Here is a 16,982-nt window from a genome sequence, read left to right as displayed (position 1 = left end):
GGTGTGTGCTGTAGTATATCAGTCCAAGATATTTTCTTCAACAGAGAGGAGGGGTGGGGATGAGGAAGCAATCTTTTCCTCTCATTCATGAAACCTGGCAGGAAACTGGTTTCCACTTTGTGTGTTCTCTACTGGCTGTGTAACCTGTGAAGGATTGGCCATGTCAGATATACAAGGCAACCTGGTTTTCCGGTATTTGCAAATCTCCAAACTGAAGAAAGAGAGTTAGGGGGAGAAGTATCAAAAATAATGATAGGATAGGATTAGGATTAGGATAGGATAGGATAGGATAGGATAGAATAGAATAGAATAGAATAGAATAGAATAGAATAGAATAGAATAGAATAGAATAGAATAGAATAGAATAGAATAGAATAGAATAGAATAGAATAGAATATAGACTACAAAATAGAGAATGGAAGAGAATTAGAATAGAATAAGGAAGAGGATACAGAATAGGATAGGATAGGACAGGATAGGACAGAATAAGAAACAGAACAGAACAGAATAGAATAGAGAATAGACTACAAAGTAGAGAATGGAATAGAATTAGAATAGAATAAGGAAGAGGATACAGGACAGGACAGGACAGGACAGAATAAGAAACAGAATAGAACAGAACAGAATAGAATAGAGAATAGACTACAAAGTAGAGAATGGAATAGAATTAGAATAGAATAAGGAAGAGGATACAGAATAGGATAGGACAGGACAGGACAGGACAGGACAGAATAAGAAACAGAACAGAACAGAACAGAACAGAATAGAATAGAAGATGGGAAAGAATAGAAGATGGGATAGGATGGGAATTTTTTATTGGCCAAGTGTGATTGGACACACAAGGAATTTGTCTTCGGTGCATATGCTCTCATTGTACATAATAAATACATTCATCAAGAATCATAAAATACAACACTTAGTGATCGTCACAGGGATACTAAATAAGCAATCAAGTCATATTAGGAAATTGAATAAAACAATATAAATCATAAAGATACAAGCAACAAGGTTATAGCCGTAAGTGAGGAGAGATAGGTACTAGTACGAATGAGAAGAAGAATAGTAATACAGTCTTAGTAAATAATTTGATAGTGTTGTAGGAATTAATTGTTTAGCAGAGTGATGGCATGGGGGAGAAAAACTGTCCTTGTGTCTAGTTCTGATGTGCAGTGCTCTATAGCATCGTTTTGAGAGTAGGAGTTGAAACAATTTATGTCCAGGATATGAGGGGTCTGTAGATATTTTCACAGCCCTCTTTTTGATTGTGCAGTATACAGATTAGAGTTAGAGTTAGTGGACCTTGTCTTTCACACCAGACAGTTTGTTTAATCTTGTCTTATTCAATAGACCACAATTGTCTGAATTCAGGCAATGAGCTAAGCTGTTATGGCATATAAGCCATGTTAGTTGTGTCCATACAACATGTAAATCCAGTATAAATCCAGTTTACAGTGTATGAATCACCAAAAGAATACATCCCAATGCACCGGCACAATTAATAAAGACATATTCATACAATGCCACATCCAAACAAATAACCCAGGCTTTTGGTGATGGCCTGAGTCATGTAGCATGCTAAGACGATGGCTACATTCTCACAATCTAATCCCTTTTTACAACTCTCATCCCTTAAGTCAGGGGTGTCCATACTTGGCAACTTTAAGACTTATGGACTTCAACAAGCAAAGCTGGCTGAGGAATTCTGGGAGTTGAAGTCCACAAGTCTTAAAGTTGCAAAGTTTGGACACCCCTGACTTAAGTAATTCGGGGTAGAGTTGGGGCGACTGGATAGAGCTGGATGCCCTTCCTGACACCACGTGGAGTTCGCAGCAGATATTTTTTTTTTCTTTGCGCCTGGGGAGAGAGAAATATCTGCCTAGGATTGAACTCTCAACCTTCTGAACGGGAGGCGATTAGCTTCAACGCTAGGCCACCACGCCGCTCATTCTCACAACCTACTGATCCACAAAACACCCAACTCAATTTTCACTTGTGGCCTTGCCCCCTGTATGTCCCATTTATGGTTTGGAACAATTGCTTTTCTTCCCGGGCAAGTTTCTGTAAGATTTTATGTCAGAAGCTGGCAACAGATGGATGTTGTTATTGTACACGAGAGAATTATTCCAAGGTGCCAGAAGAAGGTTAAAGCTGCAAATTATGAACTAGAATAAATATTCTTTCAAGTTGAAGCCGGTGGGTAGATCAGAAGCAAGACAAAAGGACAAGGAATAGTTTCTTTTATTTGTACTTCAAAGATATCACTCTGATGTGGAACCATCTTACACATCTGTATTCTTTTCTGTTATTTGAAGCATACGAAGGCCTGTCTCAATATTTATGCACTGCCCTTTTGGCTGCAGCATTTTTCCGCCAACCTGCAAAAGGACATTTTCTCATGGCAACTGCAAAAATTAAAAACAAACCTCAGGATCTTAAAAAGCATGTTTGAGCCCCAGGCAGCATTCCACATTAGCTTATCAAAACAAAAAAGCAGACTTTGAATGATTAATTGCCGAGCTCCTTATCATCCAAAGCAATCTGTTAATGCTTTCGAAAGAGTAATCTACGCTGGATTGGGTAGCAATGTTCGGAAAGCGGGAAAAGAAATAGGAAAGTTACTGCTTACACAACAGCAGTTACTGAAAGATAACTAGGAGAACGAAGTTTAAGATGAAAGTTCGTCCCATTTCTTGTATCAACCACTCCCTTATGAAAAGTTGTCATTTTGCTAAATGTGCAACGGTTAGTTTCCAGGGTCACAATACGATTTGTGGGCTGATATCTTACGGGAATGAAGGTAAATGTAAGTGTCCCAGGATAATGTTGTAGGATCCAGCCATCGACACCCTAATCAACTCCTAAAAGCTACACAAGTCAGAAATCCATATAAATAAAACACGCAGAAGAGAACAGCACACATATTCTGGACAGAGAGAGAAGTGTTGTGGCCCGCCAGCGGAGTTGGTGGCAGATTCAGACAGTGAGGAGGTTGGGGAGGAACATGAGCCAGTCCTGGAGTCTGGGGAAGGCTCTGATGAGGGCTCTGCATCGGAGGCAGAGATGGGACCAGGGCCGTCTGACAGTTGTCAGCTGCCTTCGGAGTCGGACATTAGTGAGGTAGAAGAACAGCTGGATCCTGTTCCCAGTGTGCGCATGTTTAGAGCTGCCATGAGAAGGGAACAGCTAAGGAACAAGGGTCGACTCAGGAGTAAAGCCACAGATGGACGGTGAATGGCCCCTCCCCTAGGGAATAAAGAGGAGCGAAAGGGGAGTGGAGTTTTCAGGAGACAATTAGGTCGCTTAATTGGTTCGTGACTCTCAGAAACTCCTTGCCAAGTTTGGAAGGTATCAGCCTGGCAGCTCTCCAAGCCAGATAAGGTCTGTGACTGTAAATTCTCCCTTGAAAGACATTGCTGGATGTGAATGAGAGGAATTCACAGTAACTTAATAAACAGGGTTTTTTGTCGGGACAAGGAGTCTGCTTCATGCTCTTGGGAAGCCTAGGTCAGAACAAGAAGTTCCTTGAGGATGAGTTCCCGCACAAGCCCCAAAGCTTGGAAGAATAAACCCTTGGTCCTGGTGGCCGACTCAGACTGGATCCTGCTAACATTTTAATTACAGGAGGCAACCAAAATTGTTTTGCTTTTTCCTGGATGGATTGCACAATCCCAGAGGGACATCTGAATGGGCCCCTTTCTTTATTTCAGTTACAGAAGGAAAGGAAAAGCACTGTCATTCCACCAAAAAACCCCAAAACTAATCTTAATTGGATCGTGGGTATAAAAGTTCTCTACATTTAGCATCACTCTGTGATGGACCTATTTAGGTAGGTTTCAGGATGTGAACACTTAACAATACAGAGAGGCAGGGAGGGAAAAGCTGTATGCTTCATCCCTAAAGGCTCAGCTTGGACACCTCCTGTGGTTAACCTTCAGCTTTATGGAAATGGCAAATTAGCTGCTTTGCAATTTTGCCTCCAGCAGAGCTAACAGAATGTGGCTGGTGCTTTAATTCGTTAGGCGCTGACTCAGCTTGATATAAGTGCCCAACCACGATTTATTACAGCCTATGATAGCCTTTGGCGATCACAGAAATTAGCATCTGCGCACCAAGGGTGCTATTCAGCAGGTTCTGACAGGTTCTGGCGAACCGGTAGCGGAAAATTTGAGTAGTTCAGAGAACTGGCAAATACCACCTCTGGCTGGCCCACGAATGGGGTGGGAATGGAGATTTTGCAATATCCTTCCCCCAGGAGTGGGGAGGGAATGGGGATTTTGTAATACCCTTCCCCCAGGAGTGCGGAGGGAATGGGAATTTTGCAATATCCTTCCCCCAGGAGTGGGGTGGGAATGGAGATTTGCAATATTCTTCCCCCAGGAGTGGGGAGGGAATGGGGATTTTGTAATATCCTTCCCCCAGGAGTGCGGAGGGAATGGGAATTTTGCAATATCCTTCCCCCAGGAGTGGGGAGGGAATGGGGATTTTGCAGTATCCTTCCCCCAGGAGTAGGGTGGGAATGAAGATTTTGCAATATCCTTCCCCCAGGAGTGGGGAGGGAATGGGGATTTTGCAGTATCCTTCCCCTGCCACGCCCACCAAGCCACACCCACAGAACCGGTAGTAAAAAAAATTCCACCACTGCGGTGCACCCAATCCGTCCTGATGTCCACCTTTGAATGTCAACTCTAGAGGACACGATTTGTAGGCCGAGACATCTGGATTTGGTTGTAGAAGACTGTTAATAATATTTGCACTCTATGGAATCCATTCTCCATCTTATCATTTCTTCCTAAAATAAAGACCGTTAGTCCTAGTGATGAAGGGGGGAAAAAAAACATTTACGTGCAATGGTATTTGGGCTGCTCAAATTCCCAAAGCATTAAAACAAAAGGAACCATTTTATATAGAGTTTCCAACGATTGCACATATATCCTGTCACTGAGATATCAATTGATCCACCAGTTCCTTTGATTGACGGTGTACGTATTTAGAATAGAAGCCCAAGATTCTAGATTAGGAAAGTATACGAACATCTTGTTGGTCTCTCAGATGTATTGTAACCTTGACTAACATGGATTTATTTTTATTTTTTTTAACATGTGTGGATTATCTGGCTTTTAACTGCAAGAAAATTGAAACTTCGAATCAGAATTTTTAAAAAAAGAAATTAGAGCTAGTAGAACAGCACTTCCAAATAACAGGAGTTCAAATAGCATCGGTGTACAAGCAGTAGTTTATCCTCATATTCTATTGATGGCTATAAAGGTGATGAGTAAAGCAGTGGTGGGTTGCAAAAATTTTTACTACCGGTTCTGAGGGTGTGGCTTGGTGGGCATGGCTTGGTGGGCGTGGCAGGGGAAGGATACTGCAAAATCCCCATTTCTTCCCTTATCAGCTGGGATTTGAGAGGTAGAGAATAGATGGGGGCGGGGCCAGTCAGAATTTTTACTACCAGTTCTCCGAACTACTCAAAATTTCCACTACCAGTTCGCCAGAACTGGTCAGAACCTGCTGAAACCCCACCTCTGGAGTAAAGCAATCTGGGAGAAATTTGGTACTTTTCATTGGCAACTTGTTTCTCAGAAATGGGTCAGTGAAGCTCACTAAATCTGGAGCTGAATGCAAACCTTTACAAGACACACTCCCCAAATTTAGATGCAAAGAAGAATTCATTGGTTAAACTGTAATTTATACTTTCAGAGTATAACACACACAGAACACAAGTTTGGGGTTTGCTTTATTTTATTATTATTGTTGTTGTTGTTTTGTGTCTTTGAATCAGAATTGACTCCTGGCGATGGCTTGGCAAGTTCTTCAGGTTTTTTTTGACAAGGTTTCAGAAGTGGTTTGCCATTGCCTTTTTCTTAAGAGCTGAGGTAAAATGACAGGCCCAGGATTACCCAGCTGACTTTGTGCCTAATGTGGATCTAGAATTAATATAACGGTAACAGAGTTGGAAGGGAACTTGGAGGTCATCTAGTCCAACCCCCTAGTCACGCAGGAGACCTGTACTAGGGATTCGAACCGCCGAACTTTCTAGCCCAGTGTCTTAACCCCTACACCAATCTGGCTCTCTTAAGTGGTGAAAACTTGCCTACAGAGGTGTGTGAAAATTTCCACGCTGATCCTCTGAGGAAACATAACAGAGAACATAGAATTATTAGGTTAGAAGGGACCTCAGAGGTCTTCTAGTCAAACCCCCCTGTTCAAGGAGCCTTACACCAGTCAAATAGTTGTCCAATCTGTTTTTGAAAACCTCCAGCAATGGAGCATCCACAACTCCGGGAGGCAAGTTATCCCATGGATTAATTGTCAGAAAATTGTGATCTCTTGAACAAAGTTTCCACCCGTTAACATAGCTTGATAAGGGAATTAGCCCAAAGGTTAGAAACCGAATAAAACTGCAATTATTTTTCCCATATCTCAAATCACAGGTATGACTGAAGGACAGGCTCCGCTCTTTCTGTGCTGTGCCAGTATTAGCTGGATTCTTGAACCTGACTATATTCTCTTTCAATAGGGTTATTTTTTAACTGCATTGATTTATTGTTATATTCTTAGCACCCCCGTACAATGACTTTGTTTTTACAAGGGACTTGAGTTTGCCTAGATAGTGCTTAGATTTCTGAGACAGGTTAAGGAAAAAAATGTTTTTAAAGTATTTACACATCAGGCTATTTCCCCCCCCCCCCCCATATCAGTACAAAGTAAATATAGCTCAGAGGTGGCTGTTATTGGTTCTTGGCATTCGCAGAGCTCTGGACTCAGTCTAACTAAGCTCAGAGAACACCAAGAACCTAATAGACCAATGTTTCTCAATCTTTGTTGTGGCCCGCCAGCGGCCTGTGCAGCTAGTAGTTGATTCAGACAGCGAGGAGGCTGGTGTGGTGTTGCGCCAGCAGCCTGTGCAGCTGACACTCGAGTCAGACAATGAGGAGGCTGGAGAAGATGTGGTGCCAGAGGCGGGGATTCAGCCAGGGCCTTCAGAACCTCCAGAAGCTCCCATAAGTGAAGAGGAAGAAGAGGAGGAGCCTCTTCTCGATGCATGAATGCGCAGAGCTGTTAAAAGGCAGGAGTGGCTCCTCAGGAAGAGGTCTCCTCGAGAGTAAGGCTTGGGGCTAATTGGCCACTCCCCTAGCCTATTTAAGGAAGGACAATGACTGATGCAATTTGCAGGAAACAACTTCGTTCAAATATCTTTGCGTCTTGATTCCAGAAACGTTTTGATTCGGCTCTTGTTTCTCTCTTATCAGTTTTCCTGCAAATTGCTTCTGGGCATTCTGCCAACCACAGTAAGATTACGGTTATCTGAAATACTGAGAACTGAGTTATTGTTCTTTGAATTCTTGTCGGCTGTTAATGAAGTTGAATTAACAGCCCTTGTTCAGAAAAGACTGATTTAAAATTGTACTTGCGTGTGCTGCGTTTTTTGGGGTCCGTAGCTGGGGCAGAACAATCTGGGAGCTTTCAGAAACTTCAACTCCCAGAATTCTCTTCATGGCTGGCTGGAGAATTCTGGGTGTTGAAGTCCACACGTCATAAAGAGCTCAAGGTTGAGAAATACTGATACAGACCGATCTCTGGGGAGATCCCCAAAATCAGTCTCTGGGATCTGAACACCTCTATTGGATGATGTCGGCAGTCTGGTTTGATTCTTTCCATCAATTCTTGTGGGAATTTTAAAACTGGAAAATAGATACGATCGGCTCAGGAAAGCCATAACAAACCCCGCTTGTCAGCTTTTTGAGGCCGAGACATAGTTTGAAATAATTGCATAACCCCCCAAAAGAGGGTGGGTTTGTTGCCTAAAGTGAGCGATACAACACCTGGGATCCATAAAAAAATTTATTGTTGGGAAGCTGCATGGGGCTATAATATGTCCCATTTGATTTCAGCATGTTGCATCTTTTTGGCCAAATGTGGCACTGTCAACAAGCTGGTTTTGTTCCTGTGTGAAATCTGTGGATGTCTTATTGGTAGCTAAAGAAAGAGACTGAGGATGAGTCCCAGCCTTGAAATCCTTCTGGAAGTCCATCAAAACATGCTTGTGCCAACAGGCTGGGGAATCTCAAGGAAATAGTGGTGGCCAATCCTCTCTCCTAGTCTTTTCAATAACAACACACATCATCATCATCCTCTTCTTTTAATTACCCGATAATCCCTTGTTGGGTGGAGCCTGGGCAACGGAATGGAGCCGATGTTTACTGGCCGGATGCCCTTCTTGTCACCAATGCGGAGTTTTGTTCAGTAGATAAATTCTCATCGTGCCCAGAGAGAGAAATATCTGCCTCTACCTAGGATCGAACTCACAGCCTCCTGATTGTGAGGCGAGAGCTTTCGCCTCTAGGCCACCTCACTACGCCCTTCGATAACAACACTGATGTTTTTTTTTTATTGTAGAATTGGTTTTGTTTATTTCATGGAACCCCTTTTATTGTGTTAGCACCCTGAGTCAGATTTTTCGGAGATGGGCGGCTGTAAGAAATACGACAAAGGAAAAGAATAAATATAATGCAAATAAATGATGGCAGAGATTCACTTTCCAGTCTGTCTTAGGCAGATTTTTGGGTCAAGTGTGCATTGACACATTGCTGTTCGGTTTGGGTATTTTGCAAACTGAGCCGCGGCACATGAAATCTAAGGATGGGAGGAATTCGGCTTAGCTGAGGGGTGTGTACAAGCCAAGCTAAGGGACCAGAGAGCATCGGTGACCGACCGATTTGTTTGATGCTGTGATTAATTACTAGCCTGTGGTCCGGAGGAGATGGGAGATGCAAAGAGAAGAAAGCAGTTACTGAACAACCGGGAGGTCAGAGGTCATGCGTAGCAGCTGGGGCATGTTTTTACAACTCCTTTTCCTGGGGGAGGGGGGAACAAAAGTATTGCATTTTCCTCCCCCCAGCTCCAGCCTTACAAACAAAGGAGAGACCTCTACTCTCTGCCGTAGTCTCTCCCCCCACCCCCATTAAAAATAACTCCTGAGCGACAACAGGACCGATTTAAGCTTGAAAAATCCAATTTGCAGAAAGATTGATTGCAAACTTTTGCCCAACTTACAGAAGGAGGGGGGGGAATGAGGAGGAAGAGGTAATGCAGGTAAAAAAAGAAAAGAATGCATCCTATCAAGGTGAAAATGAATGAGCCAATTAGCTAGGTAAAGTTTCCTCCATCTCTGCTGAGAATTTTGTTTAAGGCATTATTAAGAATCTGTGCAGGCGAATGGAATGGAATGGAATGGAATGGAATGGAATGGAATGGAATGGAATGGAATGGAATGGAATAGAATAGAATAGAATAGAATAGAATAGAATAGAATAGAATAGAATAGAATAGAATAGAATAGAATAGAATAGAATAGAATAGAATAGAATAGAATAGACAGTGGAGTGGAGAGTGGAGTGGAGTGGAGTGGAGTGGAGTGGAGTGGAGTGGAGTAGAGCAGAGCAGAGCAGAGCAGAGCAGAGCAGAGCAGAGCAGAGCAGAACAGAACAGAACAGAACAGAATTCTTTATTGGCCAAGTGTGATTGGACACACAAGGAATTTGTCTTTGGTGCTTATGCTCTCAGTGTACATAAAAAGACAAGATACATTCGTCAAGAATCATAGGGTACAACACTTAATGATAGTCATAGGGTACAAATAAGCAATCAAATCATATTAAGAAACAGTCAATATAAATCGTAAGGATACCAGCAACAAGGTTACAGTCATACAGTCATAAGTGTTTGAAAATCTTTTGGCTGTCCGTGGACTGTGATGAAGATGATGGTGCCATCCATTCAATCGTGTCCAATTGTCCCAGATCCTATGGACTTATTTTTCTCTCCACATTTTTCCGATCTTTACAGCTTCTTTTTGTTGTTTTATCCTCTGGCTAAGGGACACGGTGGCTCAGTGGCAAAGATGCTGAGCTTGTCGATCAAAAGGTCGGCAGTTCAGCGGTTCGAATCCCTAGTGCGGTGTAACGAGGTGAGCTCCCGTTACTTGTCCTAGCTTCTGCCAACCTAGCAGTTCGAAAGCACGTAAAAAATGCAAGTAGAAAAATAGGGACCACCTTTGGTGGGAAGGTAACAGCGTTCCATGCGCCTTTGGCATTGAGTCATGCCGGCCACATGACCACAGAGACGTCTTCGGACAGCGCTGGCTCTTAAGCTTTGAAAGAGATGAGTACCGCCCCCTAGAGTCAGGAATGACTAGCACATATGTGCGAGGGAAACCTTTACCTTTACCTATCCTCTGGCTGATGTGAGCTTTGATGGTGTCACTTTTTACTGCTGACTTCTTCCGAGCATAACTAAGTTTGATCGCATAACATGAAATAAGTAAAGTGGAATTTTGTGGGTTTTGCCTTCAGGTGATATGACTGGCTTTATATGCTCCAATATTTGCTGGATTGCTACCTTTGCTGAATCTGCAGGAGCTTTCTCCAAAACCACACCTCAAACAAATCATCTTTGCTGCGGTCTAATTTTTTCATGGCCCAATGTTGAGTCTGATTTATCTGGCCAACAGAGAAGGCTTAGGGAGGCATGATAGCATCTTCCAATACTTGAGGGGCTGCCACAGAAAAGAGGCATTTAATTTAGTCTCCAAAGCACCTGAGGGCAGGACAAGAAGCAATGGATGGAAATTAATCGAGGAGGAGAGAAACAACCTAGAATTAAGGAGGAATTTCCTGGCAGTGAGAACAATTAACCAGTGAAACAGGTTGCCTCCCAGAGTTGTGGGTGCTTCATCCCTGGAGGTTTTCAAGACAAGATTTATGATTGGTTAGAAAAGAAATATGAATAAGGATATAGAAATAAAATAGATAGAGAATAGATGGGAGAAAACAATTAGAAAAATAGATACCCAGATGATGTCAAGTAAAAGGAGAAAGGGGAGGGGGGGGGCTAAAAGGGAAAAAAGTGAGATATTATAAAAATGTACACAAATGATGAAATAAAAATAAATAATAATTGAACAAGAAATTGAAATGAGAATAAAGATAATTAGAAAATCGGGGCTGCACGAATACCACTTTAGATTGAACTGAAAAGGGAAACAACAGGAGTAGAGAGAGAGGAAGGGAGAGGAGAGGAGAAAGAAGAAAGGGAAAAGGAGAGGAAGAAAAGGGAGGGGAAAGAGGAGTAGAGGAGAAGGTTAGAAGGGGAAAAGAAGAGAGGAGTGGGGGGAAAAGGAAAGAGAAGGAGAGAAAGAAGACCTGTAAGACCTCCCATCCCTTGGATTTGTGATTACAGTAGTTACTTGGTACTCAACTGCTTTGAAACTCATCGAATTTGGTACTCTGCATATTTTGATGCAAAAAATTTTGTCCCGGTACTCATTGTTTGTTTGGTACTCAATGCACAAGCTAAGTGTCAATATTGGCTGCCTTGTGATTCACTACATTATTCCTTAGGGGGGAAATTCGTTTGATGCTCATTGTTTTTGGCGCTCATCACTTGTCCCAGAACCAATTAACAATGAGTACCGAGGTATCACTATATATAATTACCTATAGTTCATTCTTCCTGGTTTGTTCAGCCCATCCAGAGGGCATTGGAGTGTCCTCAAATGACACTGAACTCAGAATTGCAGCTGTACTGGGTTTTTTGGATACACACCTATACACTTTAACTCCAGAGAGCAGATGGTACTCTCCCTTACACTCTCTCTGAGGGCAACAACTCTTTTTCAGAACCTTCAATTACTGAAAAATTAAGGAAGTCACCTGAGCTTTGATCTTGGGAGGGGTGGTTTTTTTGGGTAAGATTTACAGGTTTTACATTCAACTTCTGTTCTTTCTATCCACTGAATTCTGAACTTCCGCATTATGATGATTTGGTATGCAATACACTTATAGGCGGGATGCGGTGGCTCAGTGGCTAAGAAGCTGAGCTTGTCGATCGAAAGGTCGGCAGTTCAGCGGTTCGAATCCCTAGTGCTGCGGAACGGGGTGAGCTCCCGTGGCTTGTCCCAGCTTCTGCCAACCTAGCAGTTTGAAAGCACGTAAACAAAAATGCAAGTAGAAAAATAGGGACCACCTTTGGTGGGAAGGTAACAGAGTTCCGTGCGCCTTTGGTGTTTAGTCATGCCGGCCACATGACCACGGAGACGTCTTCGGACAGCGCTGGCTCTTCGGCTTTGAAACGGAGATGAGTACCGCCCCCTAGAGTCGGAAACGACTAGCACATATGTGCGAGGGGAACCTTTACCTTTACCTAACACATGACAAGACCGTTCTCTTGCTTTCTAATAGGTATGTTTACCAGTAATAAAAAAAAATTTGAATCCAACACTGGTTATGTCACTTTTTTTTCAGTTGGCACTGCAACTTTGAACAGTCACTAAATGAATGGTGGCAAATTGAGAATTCTGAACCATTATCTTTTTACAAACAGACAGGAGGGGGAAAAAAAACCCTCATATAACACGTTCCATATTTCAACTCTTCCAGCAGAACAAATGCTCGGCAGTCAAACTGAGGAAAAATTATTAGGTTTTTTTTTTTCCCCTCCTTTTCTTCTCTATTGCCTCGTAACTACAAAAAATTCAAAACAAAACTTGATATGGGAGACTCTTAATCCCTCCACTTTGGGAAGGCTGTTATTTATGGTGACCTGTGTATGATGGTCATTTCATCCTGTTCTTTTGGTTGATTTATTGTATGGAATTCTTTATTTACTGTTATGTTAGCGTAGTACAGGCTGTTCTGCAGGTCTCTAGCTGAAAAATGCTGAACAAAAGCTGGGTTCATAGCAACATTGGAAAAAGAGGATTTGGTTGGGCAAGAATGGAATAGTTGAGAATAATTTACTATCATGCATATTACTTGATAGACAACAATATGTACCCGTAATAAAGACATTTCCAGATCTTTGGCATCCTTAAATTTCTCATTAGAATCATATTAAACCAAAACAGCACAACAGATAATTTCAAGAATTTGTAGATATTGTATTTTTTTTTTTTAGGATATAGTTTCTTTTCTTTACAGTGTGATTTATAGAACGATTTATGACATCGAGATACACATGATACGTAAACATTAGTTTACTAAATTGGTAAAAAAAAAAAAGGATTCAGTATTTGGAAGTGGCTTGAATGATTTCTTTTTTTTTTTTTTTAAGTTTTATTGGTCTCTCCCTCCCCCCACATTCGCCCACATCTTTTTTGAACATTGGCCATATCTTATCTTATACAATTTATCAAATTCAAATAACATTTTACTCAATTTTTGCCACAATTTTCTTTTTTTCCCTTTTTTTAATCATATCTCAATATTTCTTTGCTTACTTATATATACAACATCTTCATTCGCCCTCAAATTCTAATTTTCCTGCTTATTCCTATTTATTCTCTTTTATTCTTTAACAATTCATTCTTTATCTTAATATATTTGTGTTTATTCGGGGTTGCCTTTCTTCCATTTCATCTTTTTTATTGTACAGCAATCTTTCTCCTCCAACCTACCATCTCCCTCTTTTCTTTCTTTCCATTTCTTTCTTCCCCTCCCCTTCTCCTTCTCCTCCTGTCTTCTCTCCTATCTTCCCTTCTCTCCTACTCTAATTTCCCTTCCCTTCCCTTCCTTCCTCCCTACTCTTCCTTCCCTCTCTTTCCTTCCTCTTCCCTTCCACCTCTCTTCTCCTCATCTCTCTCTATTGCTGTATTCATCTTCGATTTAATATTTTCCACTATGGAGTCCAGGCAACCCTGATCTTTCATTTATCAAGTATATTTCACACAATTCCTCTTATCTTTTTAATTATAAACAATATATTTCATCTTATTCTATTTTTCCCTTTAAATTTTTACCCAAACAATCTTCCAATCTTCTTTGGCTTGAATGATTTCAACTGACTAAAATGTGCTTTAAAATTAGCTTTGAAGTCCATGTTTTCCATTTTATGTACGAGTTTCAATTCTGCTAAAAATGAATCTAAAATGTGGTACATTTCTATTCCTTGCTACAGAAGAGAAGGAATGAATGATCCTGGGGCCGAACCTGGCATTTTTGTTTGTTGCCACTCATGCATGTAATCCTAAATTATAGTTTACTGTTACATGCATGTACTTGTCTCCTGATTTACTGTATACAATATCATTCCATACCTAGGTTTGGTAGGCTTCCATATACCGGTAGTTTAATTACAGCCCTTTAACCACCTTTAGCAAACAGAAGCTGAAAAATCAGTAAATATTTATAATCTAAAAAGCCTAACTCCTTTGGAAAATTGATCGATGGAGAAGAGAACAAAAATCAATCGCAGATACTATCATAGGGCTTGGATAAAACATCAGTCATCTTCATCATCATTACCACTACCATAATCACCATCACCCTGCTTTCTGGAATTAAGGAGAAAATTCCTAATGGTTAGAGCAGGTGTCTGCAACCTGCGGCTCCGGAGCTGAATTTGGGCTCTTTGGGCCCTCTGCTGTGGCTCCCTGTTGAATGATCCCACCACTGGCTGGCCCCACCCCTCATCCTCCCCTCCCAGTCACTCCTCACCTGGCCTGAGAAGGTAAGAGCGATGGTGGGGGATGGAGAAACAGTCAGGGCAGAGACAGAGAGATACAGAGAGAGGGGGAGAAAGAGAGAGACATAGATAGAGAGGGGGAGAGAGAGAGAGAGAGACATAGAGAGATATTAAATTAAAAGACGCTTGCTCCTGGGGAGGAAAGCCATGGCAAATCTAGACAGCATTCTAAAAAGCAGAGACATCACCCTGCCAACAAAAGTGCGTATAGTCAAGGCTATGGTTTTCCATAGTTTTCCTAGTTGCAATGCATGGCTGTGAAAGTTGGACCATAAGAAAGGCTGAGCGCAAAAAGAATGGAGGCCTTTGAACTCTGGTGCTGGAGAAGACTCCTGTGAGTTCCTTGGACTGCAAGGCGATCCAACCGGTCAGTCCTAGAGGAGATCAACCCTTGACTGCTCTTTATAAGGTCAGATCCTGAAGAGGAAACTCAAATACTTTGGCCTCCTGATGAGAAGGAAGGACTCCCTGGAGAAGAGCCTAATGCTGGGAAAGATGGAGGGCAAAAGAAGAAGGGGACGACAGAGAACGAGGTGGCTGGATGGAGTCACTGAAGCAGTCGGCGTGAGCTTAAATGGACTCCAGAGGATGGTAGAGGACAGGAAGGCCTGGAGGAACGTGGTCCATGGGGTCTCGATGGGTCGGACAGGACTTTGCAACTAACAACAACAACTTTCAGACTTGCAAGATTCTGTTCATATAGCCTTACAATGAAGTGGAATTCATTCAACTAGCTGCGTTTCCTGTCTGGGTTACCCAGCAGGGCTGACAATTTCCTTCTCCACCCTCAATATACTGAGATTCTAATATAATATATTATGATAATCTATATGAGGTTTCTTGAGGCAGGAGATACGGATGCTTTCATGCAGACTTCATCCTGAATTCCAATTTAGAAGGGGAAAATAAACCAGTAGGTTCTTTAACTAAGCTATGGACTGTCCACTTTCAGTTTTAGCGTAGCAGCAGGATGCTATTTTAATAAGTAATCCTCAGGTTTTGGAAACGGCAATGTTTCTAATGATTTGTGGGCAAGAATTAGAGAGATTTGGGAACATTGAGTTATCCAGGGACAAGACCCAGCAGAATCAGCTCCCTGGCACTGAGAAGCCTGACAGGCTCCACACAGTCTCAGATTTCCAGTCAGAAAGGATGTTGCCTTTCAGTTCAAATAATCATCTTTTAGCCGGCATTCCTTTTCGGAGGGAAAACAAAATAGTGAATATTTCTCAAATTATCTTTGACCAGGTCTTTGTGCAGGAATATTTGTACCTTGGAAAAGTTTTGCAATAAAACCCCCAATTACAAAAAAGGTTGTCTTTGCAGGACTCATCCAAGGCTAATTTAACTAGTTGTCCGTAATTTAATTAATCAACCCAATTTTCTATTAAGTGTAAAGGTAAAGGTTCCCCTCGCACACTAGGGATTCGAACCGCTGAACTGCCGACCTTTCGATCAACAAGCTCCCTTACTGTCATGTGTTAGACACCATTTAAAAGGACCCCTTCTGTTCTGATCACGTGTGCAAGGCAGCGTGTGGTAGGTTTTGATTTTCCATGTTCCGCAACCTGATGCTCTCCAGATGCATTTGGGAGTTCAGGAAGCACCATCGTGACCCATCCAGAGTCAAGATGGTAGAGAGGTTTCTCTATAACCAGTGGCGAGAGGAAGGATCCCCAAAATGAGGCAGTGCAGAGGAAGAACTTAGCTTCATCGGGTGACACAGTGGTCGGAATGCAGTATTGCAGGCAGACTCTGCTCACTGCCAGGAGTTCGATCCTGACCGGCTCAAGGTTGACTCAGCATTCCGAAATCGGTAAAATAAGGACCCAGATTGTTTTGGGGGGGCAATACGCTGACATTTGTAAACCACTCAAAGAGTGCCGCAAAGCACTATGGTATATAAGTCTTAAGCGTGATTGTTATTGCCATCTGAACCACACTCGTCCAACTGTGCTTGTAGCTTTCATTCTGGTCCAGCGATCGCCACCTTCCGATGCTAGTGAACACAACATGTGAGGAAATAACTATTACCTAACTTGTTGGGTTGGCAATATATAAACCATCAATGTAGCTTTAAGATTACTGTATTGCATCATACTGTGTCCTGATTGGTTAGCTCTGTAGCCAATGTCCTTAAGAGGGAGTAAGAAACATGGTTTGTTCTCTTTGCTGTTCTTGCTCTCTGATATCTCTGTATGCTGCTGTTTGCAAATCCAGAAGAACTTTTTATTGTGAATGACTACGACGACTGGTAAGAAGACTTTGTTATTGGATTATCCCTGGACTATCGTTTTGGCTATCTCCTGCTTTATATGTGTATGACCTGGACTGTTTATTGGACTGTTGCTTACTATTTCCTGAAAGTAAACACAACTCAGTGTATCTGTGTGTTGACTGTGTTTATTCGTAACTACGCTCAATCGCTTTCATGTGCACACCCTTGCTACTCAAGGGTT

At 42.0% G+C, this 16,982-nt stretch overlaps 1 protein-coding gene across 4 annotated transcripts in view; it reads left to right on the top strand.

Annotated features, from left to right (window-relative positions):
• FGFR1 (fibroblast growth factor receptor 1) overlaps positions 1 to 16,982 on the top strand; it is a 122,621-nt gene that overhangs the window by 33,144 nt on the left and 72,495 nt on the right. The gene's annotated exons all lie outside the window — the stretch shown is intronic.

The sequence above is a fragment of the Pituophis catenifer genome, unplaced genomic scaffold (assembly GCF_029215685.1).
Source record: "Pituophis catenifer annectens isolate HBS135680 unplaced genomic scaffold, rPitCat1.0.hap2 SCAF_12, whole genome shotgun sequence".
NCBI lineage: Eukaryota > Metazoa > Chordata > Lepidosauria > Squamata > Colubridae > Pituophis > Pituophis catenifer.
This window is presented reverse-complemented; position numbering and strand designations above follow the sequence as displayed.